Source organism: Mandrillus leucophaeus, unplaced genomic scaffold, assembly GCF_000951045.1.
Source record: "Mandrillus leucophaeus isolate KB7577 unplaced genomic scaffold, Mleu.le_1.0 Scaffold178, whole genome shotgun sequence".
In the NCBI taxonomy this organism is placed as follows: Eukaryota; Metazoa; Chordata; class Mammalia; order Primates; family Cercopithecidae; genus Mandrillus; species Mandrillus leucophaeus.
The window spans coordinates 3,288,309-3,298,058 of NW_012101787.1; the positions used below are offsets into that span (position 1 = coordinate 3,288,309).

Below are 9,750 nucleotides of genomic sequence, written 5' to 3' on the forward strand. Positions count from 1 at the left end.
TTTAACACATTTAATTTTAAAAACTTGCCATATGTATCAGGATCTGGGAGAATTTGCTAGATTAAAAAATAAAAACATAAAATATAAAAAAGACGAAAAGTTTGCCTTATGGGCTTCCATGGGTGAGGAGCAAGCGCTATCCACCTGTCTGGTGGAGGCAGCATTTGCAGGCCTATGCTTGAGAACCGCTGGGGCACTCCCCAGGAGGGTTTTGATTGGGAGTGAGCAGGCAGGGTGGGGCTGTTTAAAGGCCATTCTTGAAGCAGCAGAGAGGCTGGGTTTAGAGAGGTGGGAGTGGAGTTTGGAGACTCCAGGCATAAGCCTGACTCAGGCCCATGAGAACATCAACGGGGTGGAAGGAGAGAGGAAGGTTAAAGGCAGGAACGAAGGCATAGTGACTGCTGAGATCTGAGTGATCACTCAAGTGAGGCAGGGCCCTGATTTCTGGTTTGGGTGGCCAAGTTGCGATGGGGAGGTTGTGGTCAGGTAGGAAACCAGGAACAAGTTTCCCGATGGGAGATGGGAGATGGGAGATGACGGGTGTAGCTTGATTTCTCTTGAGTTCCATGTTCCCGTGAGATACTCCTGGTTTGCTGAACTTCAGGGAATCTCCAACCTTCTGACTTATGCTTTAGGTGTGGCAGACGGAGCTCACTCTGAGAGAAGGTAGGATGATACCAGCAGGCTCGGAGTCCTGGGAAACATATGGACTTTTGAGGGAGGCAGAGGTGGACACTCAGTGAAACAACTGAGGAGTGATCAGAAAGGCCTGGGAGAGCTGAGGAAAGGAGTGTTGGAGACATTTTACAAAGAGGACATTCTGTGGAGGCGGAAGTGATCAGAAAGTGCCAGACGCCATAGAGGCCACGTCCAGATGAAGCCTCAGAAGAGTGTGTTGTCAGGAGAGCAGTTTCTGGGTTGTAGGGGAGCCAGAATCCAATGACAAAACTGGCTGGGAAGCACATGGGGCTGGGGGAGAGGAGACAGTGGTTCTGGAACATTCAGGGTGATAAAAAGAAGAGAAGGTGGGCGAGAGCTTGAAGAGAGAGGTGGGGCCAAAGGAACTTCGGGGGCAGAAGATGAGTCGCTGGAGCATGTTCTGGGCTTGTTCTGCCTCCTCAGCGAACTGAAAGGAAGCCTCATCTTTTCCGTGTATGACCTGGTGTTCCCCAAAGCACCAGAAAAGTCCAGCATAAGTTCGACTGGCCTCCAAAGTGGCGATTCAGGGAGTTTGGGTCTAGGTTTTATGTTATGGAAACTGAGAGGATAAAGGGCCCTGAATCCTCCATCTGCCCATTCTACTTCTGGGAAGCTGAACTGTTACCTATTTATTTTCAAGAATAAAGAGTTCGGCCAGGTACAGTGGCTCACTCCTGTAATCCCAGCACTTTGGGAGGCCAAGGCAGGCAGATCATGTGAGGTTAGGAGTTCGAGACCAGCCTGGTCAACATGGTGAAACCCCGTCTACTAAAAATACAAAAATTAGCCGGATGTGGTGGCACGTGCCTATAATCCCAGCTATTTGGGAGGCTGAGGTAGGAGAATCGCTTGAACTCGGGAGGCGAAGGTTGCAGTGAGTCGAGATCGTGCCATTGCACTCCAGCCTAGGCAGCAAGAGTGAAATTCCATCTCAAAAAAAAAAAAAAAATGGGGGTCAGGTGCAGTGGCTCATGCCTGTAATCCCATCACTTTGGGAGGCCGAGGTGGGCAGATCATGAAGTCAAGAGATCAAGACCATCCTGGCCAACATGGTGAAACCCCGTCATACTAAAAATACAAAACTTAGCTGGGTCTGGTGGCGCACACCTGTAGTCCCAGCTACTTGGGAGGCTGAGGCAGGATAATCACTTGAACTCGGATGGCAGAGGTTGCAGTGAGCCGAGATCATGCCACTGCATTCCAGCCTGGCGACACAGTGAGACTCTGTCTCAAGAAAAAGTAAAACAAAAATGACAAAGGAAAAGTTCTAGAGAACAGATTTCAAAAACTTGTTTTCTATTATATTTATAGCAGTATTCACATCGGAAGACCAGTGCAGTGGCACGGTTTCATTATCCCAGTTACTCAGAGGGCTGAGGCAGGAGGATCACATGAACTCAGGAGTTCAAGACCAGCCTGAGCAAAATAGTGAGACCCCATCTCTAAAAATGAAATATAATCAAAAATTGAGATGACCCGATCTCCTCCCTTTCCAAAAAGTTGTTTTCTTGCTATTTCTCCAGGGTAGGTCAGGTTTTAAAAATTAATAATCTGGGGCAGTAGATGAAATTTCTGAAAATTATGTACAGGTTTCCTTTTTTATTTTTGGATGGGCCTTAGATATTAGAGGTGCTCTTTTAAAGTATCTACACAGCCTGGTAAATAAACACATTCGATTGGAAAGCGATACTCTCCATTTCTTATTCTATATCAGATATTTTACTTTTGGATTAACTTTCATTCTTGTAGGGAAAAAGAAATATTTCCAGTTTGAAATTCTTAAGATGGCACTGATAATAAGTAAATCTGTATAGATTTATGTGAAATACAGTTACAGTAAGTCACCCATTTACAAATGGATTATATTTGAAAATTTCATTTGAAGTAGGTTTGTTTTTTGGAGTTGGGGTGCTTTTTCCTTGGAAAAAATACTTAATTAAACCTTTTTTTTTTTTTGAGTCAGTTTCACCCTTGCCACCCAGACTGGAGTGCAATGGCACAATCTCAGCTCACTGCAACCTCTGCCTCCCGGGTTCAAGCAATTCTCCTGCCTCAGCCTCCTGAGTAGCTGGGATTACAGGCACTTGCCAGCCACCATGCCTGGCTAATTTTTGTATTTTTAGTAGAGACAGGGTTTCACCACATTGGCTAGGATGGTCTCAAACTCCTGACCTCAGGTAATCCATCTGCCACAGCCTCCCAAAGTTCTGGGATTACAGGTGTGAGCCACCCCTCCCAGCTTAATTAAACTTTTAATTTTGAGATAATTATAGATTCAGATGTAGTTGTAAGAAATAATACAAAGTGATCATGAGGGCTTTTTACCCAGTTTCTCCAGTGATAACATCTTTCCAAGCTATACAATAGTATCACAACCAGGATATTGATACTGATATGGTCAATCCAATAGAAGAGTTCCAGAACAGGGGTCTCTCATGTGGCCCTGCTAAACCACCTCACCCTCATCCCTCACCTCTAACAACTCCCATCTCTTCTCCATTTCTATAACGTTGTCATCTGGGAAATGTTATGTAAATGTACTTGTATAATATCTAACATTTTGGAATTGGCCTTCGGTCACTCAGCATAATTCCCTGGATTCTTATCCAGGTCGTGGCATGTACTAATAATTTTTTCCTTTTTATTGATAAGTAGTATTCCATGGTATGGACGTACCACAATGAGGATTGGGTAGAAGCTCATTGCTTTTGCCTAGGGGTGTCTAATTGCTCTAGCACTATTTGTTGAATGGCATAGAAATCAGTTTGGCATATTCATGTGGACCTGTCTCTGGGTTCTTCGGTCTGTTCCACTGATCTATGTTATGTGTCTGTCTTTTTGCCAGTGCTGCATTGTCTTGATTACTGCAGTTATCCAGTTGGCCTTAATATGGGATAGATTAATTGCTCTAACTTTTTTCTTCTTTTGAGACAGAGTCTCACTCTGTTGCCCAGGCTGGAGTGCAGTGGCACGATCTTGGCTCACTGCAACCTCTGTCTCCCGGGGTTGGGTTCAAGTGATTCTCCTGCCTTAGCCTCCCTAGTAGCTGAGATTACAGGCATGCACCACCACGCCCGGCTAATTTTTCTGTATTTTTAGTAGAGACAGTGTTTCGCCATGTTGGTTAGGCTGGTCTCGAACTCCTGACCTCAGGTGATCCACCCACCTCAGCCTCCCAAAGTGCTGGATTACAGGCATGAGCCACCATGCCCGGCCTAACTTTTTTCTTCTTTTTCAAGATGGTTTTTAGCTATTTTAGGGCCTGTACCTTTACGTATAAATTTTAGAATATCTGCCAAAAATCACTGTGAGGCCAGGCACGGTGGCTCACACCTGTAATCCTAGCACTTCCGGAGGCCAAAGTGGGAGGATGGCTTAAGCCCAGGAGTTCGAGACAAGTCTGGGCAACCTAATGAGACCCCATCTTTATAAAAACTAACAAATTAAAAAATTAGCCCATTGTGGTGGTGCACAACTGTAGCCCCAGATATTCAGGAGACTGAGGCAGGAGGATTGCTTGAACTGGGGAGATTGAGGCTGCAGTGAACCATGATTGCCCAACTCTACTCCAGCCTGGACAACAGAGCAAGACCATGTCTCAAAACAAAACAAAACCAAAAAACACCTTGCAAGATTTTGATAGGAATTGTGTTAACCTGTAGATCAGTTGGCAGATAACTGACATCTTTTGTATGTTGATTTTTCTTCCGATTCATGATTATCATCACTGGAAAGAAGTGAGTGTGATGAGTCTTCTAAGTCAGGCAGATAGCAAAAAATTAGGAAAGTGTTTACATGGATTGCACAGGAAGAATTAACTGGGATTTAAATAATCAAAGACAAAAAGGATATGTAAAAGAAGTGACGAAGGAGACTTACCCTATTCGACTCCAGTGCATTAATCTAGGACAGTTTGGTTGCTACAGGGAAGCAGTGCTTAAGAGGCATACAAAAGATCGATGTTTATTTTGTGGGAGTGAATCTTTTTTAGGAAGGAAATAGCACTATTGTGGTAACAGCGATTCATTTTCTCCTCTTATCTTCTCTTTACAGAGAAGACCCAGATAGTGAACTGTTTTATGTAAGCTTTTATATATTTTTGCCCTACTTTTCTCTAGGGAGGGGCTTAACACAGCTTATAAAAATACGTAAAACAAGATCAAATAAACTTTAAAATGAGGAAAAAGCCAATATGGTCCAAGGGAAAAGAAGATCAGGGTCAGGACTGAGATTAGGATGCAGAAGCCATGCTATGAAATTTTGTTTGTCATCTTGAGATGGGTTAAAAAAAAAAAAAAAAAAAAGTTGGCTGGGACAATTTTTTTTTACCCCTAGCACTAAACGGTTGTGAAACCAATGTTTAATTATTACACCTGTCATCTCTTCACCTGGCCTCAGGACTCTCCTCTTAGGGAGAGGCATTGTTCTGTAGGGTTAATTAGTAACAGGAATTTAGATACTGCTTAGAGAGGCCTCCGGTGCTGGCTGAAGCAGCTGGTGGTCTGAGAACCCTGACACCCAGAGGCATACCACTGGGAGGCCCGGCGCAGCACACAGCTTTTGCTGTACTCCAGCCCAAGTCTTACGGGGTTTGTGGTCTATATTGAAGTTGGCGCAGACAATTAAGACTCTCTGTTCTTGGTACCGACAGGGAGAGAGACCTACAATTGTAAGTATTTTTGTAAACACGGTTGTGACATTTGAGTGTATTCAACATGTCAGTGGCCTTTTAATGTTTAAAAAAATGCATATGACCATTTAAGAAGTGGTTGTGCTTCATAGTTAATATTTTTTTCACTAGTTTAGGTTTATCTGGTTTTTCAGTGAGGTAAGCTACCTGAGAGACATAGGAAGATAGATCTTGCCAGTTCAGAGGACTGACTTTGGCTTTAAGATAAAATATTTGTGTCATTTTCGGGAAAGTACTTCCAGCACAATGCTTTCTTCTGATGATTCATTTTCTACAGTTATTGGAAGTGGGAAGAAATCCACAGAGGTTACAGAATTTGTAAACTTGTAGAGACATGTGCCGTTATATCATGCTGTTTCATAGATGTGTACGTCTGTTAGTTACTTTTCGGGTATTCATTGCATATATGTCTGTTACTTACTTTTGGGGTGTTCAGTGTCTGAGCTTTATCAACGATTGTGTGCTGTATTTTCAGCCCAAAAAAACTAAGTTAGAGAAATGTTTGTTCATCCAAGTCTGTATTGTTGTAGCTTATTCAGTAGACTGCTGTTGTGTTTTTAATTTCTCTATAAAGCAAGCCGAAAGACAGTGTGGACAACCTAATTGCATTTGAAGTAGCTGCTGGCCAGGCCTGCTGCAACAGCTGATGGGCTCCTCTGAATTTCCAGAGCTATTTCTGGTAGATGAGCTGGTATCAAGGCTCTCGAGTTCAGGCCATAAAAGGCCCGTCCCATGTGAAGTTGCTTCACTGCTCTGACTGCGTCCTCCCCAGGCTGAAGTGTCCTCAGGTTTCACGTGGATTTGCCCAGTAATGGATGGCTTCACCGAGTCCAGGTTGGGGAAGTTCAGCCTCGAGGACACTAGGGGACGAAAAACTTCAAAAAGAAGACTCTTTTTATTAATATTTTGGCGTTCTTTTTGGAGAGGAACTTTTGGGATGTAGCCTTTACCTGTTTCCTAAATTTGACATCCAGAAAGCCTTTTGGAAAACACCATTCTAAATTTATCCTGTTCTGAATCATCATTGCTTCTGATAGATGCAGTTGCTTGTTGACATCGTGATCTTTGATTTTGTACAACGCTATTTGGGCTAACATTTGGGATTTTACTTTGTGCTTAGAATTTGAAAGTAGTATTCACTGGAAAGAGACTCCAAGAAAATACTCGAAGACATCCAAAGCTGGATTCGAGGATATAACGTGTTTTGTTTTGTTTTTTAAATTAGAAAAATAAGGAATTGCAGTGTGATTTTCTTTCCTCCTTTAACTTAGAGGAACGAGGATTATACAGAAATTTGAAGTAAGTGAAAAATCTTCCTATAAATCTAAATGCAGTAGGTTTTTGGTTTTTTTTTAAGTACCATCTGTCTGAGCATGTTTCCTGAGGATTTGTTGACTTCAATCATTGGAAAACTCCTGCCAGCATTTGCCAGTTACTGCAGCCATTCCTGTAGATACCCTTGGGCATATTTCTTGGGTTAGGAAGGATTAGACTTTTTTTTTCTTTTTTTAAAAAGGATTTACTTTATGGTAGAGAAAGGTTTATTACTAACCATTTGATTAATATAACTTAGTCAGTACATTCTGTCCAAATGTTAGCACTCGAAGTCTTGGAATTAAAGTATATTCCCAATGCAAAGTACTTTAATAATCGTAGCACAAGTATGGGGGTGGAGTTCAGAAGGGCAAGTTTTATTTCACTGCCATTATAATTCATGTAAAAATAGAAAATCACCAGTGATCCTTTTGCATAATCTTTGTTCTGAGGGTTCTTTGCCTTGGTACTCTCATTCTTCAGGGTTTGATTTATAGAACTTGTAATGTTCCAGAATTTATGAGAAAAACCTCACTGTAGGTTCTAGAGTTTGAACTGCATTTTATTTTTAAATTCTCCAAGAAAAAATACTGCATCAGCCTTTTAAAGCCCTGGAGATAGCTATGGTCTCTTTGTAATTTAGCTCAGTGATTTGCTTCTGCTGAAAAATAGCAGTGAACTCTAGAACATTGAAGGCTTATTTGACATGTTGCTTCTTTGAAAAAAAAAAAGATTATTTCTTTATACCATATCAGATGGACAAGTACGGGCAGTCATTATTTTCACCAGGTAGGAAAACAGAGTATTTATAGAGAAAAACCTCATCGGTGAATACTGCAAGAGTTCTTCACCGGAGGTAGTGTGGCAACCCTAGGGGGCGTTTGAAAATGTATGGGGGTGTTTCAGGTTTTCTCAATAACTTACTGGCATTTGGGAGGATGTAGTTAAGAATTGTAAATGCCCAATTTACATGGTGTAGGGGACAGTCCCATACAGGATTACCCTGGCCAAACTGCTGGTGGTATCCCCTGTTGAGTAAAACTGCGGGATATAAACTGTACCCTCTGTCTCCAAAGAAGAGCAGCCAAGTGCCAGGCAGGTATGTGTGCTGTCTCTTCTCACCAAACCCAGTGATGTCTTTTTTTTTTTTTTGAGACGGAGTCTCGCACTGTCACCCGGGCTGGAGTGCAGTGGCGCGATCTCGGCTCACTGCAACCTCCGCCTCCCAGGTTCAAGTGACTCTCCTTGCCTCAGCCTCCCAAGTAACTGGGATTACAGGCACCTGGCACCACACCTGGCTAATTTTTTTTTTGTATTTTTAGTAGAGATAGGGTTTCACTATGTTGGCCAGGCTGGTCTCAAACTCCTGACCTCGTGATCCACCCACTTTGGCCTCCCAAAATGCTGGGATTATAGGCGTGAGCCCCTGCGCTGGCACCTGGTGATGTCTTGAGGATCCAGGGCATCAAGTGCACACTAGTAGTGTCAGCAAATGTGTCTTACAATGGAAACTTTGGAGTCTATACTCTGTGTGTGTTGTGTGTGTGTGTGAGTGTGTATTAAAGATGATTTATTTGGTCACCTTGATCACTGGATGAGGCTGATGCTATACAAGCTATTGTAGTACATTAGGTGCCTTCCTGCCTACCTTTATGTTAGTACTATTGGTGCATTTAATTTTGCCACGTGCATAGTCTTCAAAGTGAAATTTGGTTAATGCACCCAGCTTGCAGTGGACATCAGCCATTCAACAAACATTTCTTTATCTTTGCTTCTACTTTGGAGATAGACAGTTTTGTGGTTAACAGACTTCTGGAAGACTTCAGAGTTCAATTCTGAGTGAACATCTTTGGCAACACCTGGGGTTATACGGTATTCTTTTTTTTTGAGATAGAGTCTCGCTGTGTTGCCCAGGCTGGAGTGCTGTGACACAATCTTAGCTCACTGCAACCTCCGCCTCCCGGGCTCAAGTGATTCTCCTGCCTCAGCCTCCCAACTAGCTGGGATTACAGGCACGCGCCACTGCACCCAGCTAATTTTTGTACTTTTAGTAGAGACAGTGTTTCATCATGTTGCCCAGGCTGGTCTTGAACTCCTGACCTCAGGTGATCTACCCGCATTCAGCCTCCCAAAGTTCTGGGATTACAGGCATGAGCCACCACACCCGGCAAGTTATTTAATACTCTACAGTTGAGGAATTGTATCTAAAGGAAAGGGCCCTTGGATTTTTATAAGGATGTCTGGTGAGCTCCAGCATGCAGGGCTCTTGGACTACGTGGAGTGTTATGGAGAGTAAGCTGCTAGAAGCTTTGTGATTGTTAGGATACAAAGGCAGCCTTGGAGTCATCTCCTGAATCTGCAGCTGCCTGGGGTTTTAGGACACTCACTGCAATTTTATGTTAAAGCGCTGATCTCAGGGTGCCTTGCTGTGACCTGGAGTATCTGTAGATCTAGAACTTTCCAGCAGTTCAGGGCTTCATTGATTTGTGACTCAACTAGGAATCTTGTGGTCACCCTTGACTCCTCTCCCTTCAGGTCCCTGAGGCCTCTGCCCCACCACCTCCTCTTGAGCCTTACCATTTTTTTTTTTTTTTTTTTTTGAGACGGAGTCTCACTCTGTCAACCAAGCTGGAGTGCAATGGCGCGATCTTGGCGCACTGCAACCTCTGCCTCGTGGGTTCAAGGGATTCTCCTGCCTCACCCTCCTGAGTAGCTGGGATGACAGGTGCCTGCCACCACACCTGGCTAATTTTTGTATATTTAGTAAAGACGGGGTTTCACCATGTTGGTCAGGCTGGTCTTGAAATCCTGACCTCGTGATCCGCCCACTTTGGCCTCCCAAAGTGCTGGGATTGCAGGTGTGAGCCACCGCGCCCGGCCGAGCCTCACCATCTCTTACCTGGGCTACTGCTTTGCCCTTAATGGATCCCTTGGCCCCCGGTTTCTCCTCTGTCTGGTCCAGCCACAGAATGACCTTCCTAAACAAAGATCTCGTCTTCCTCACTGCTTACATGCAAAAGCCTGGGCTCCGTAGCCTCCCCTTCAGG

The 9,750-nt window shown here is 43.6% G+C and overlaps 1 long non-coding RNA gene across 1 annotated transcript in view; it reads left to right on the forward strand.

Moving 5' to 3' along the window:
* The first annotated feature begins 6,112 nt into the window (after positions 1 to 6,112).
* Positions 6,113 to 9,750, forward strand: part of LOC105537677 — a 94,257-nt gene continuing 90,619 nt past the window's right edge. Inside the window, exon 1 of the long non-coding RNA XR_001005759.1 lies at positions 6,113 to 6,688. This is a non-coding gene — a long non-coding RNA (uncharacterized LOC105537677). The remainder of the gene's footprint in view (positions 6,689 to 9,750) is intronic.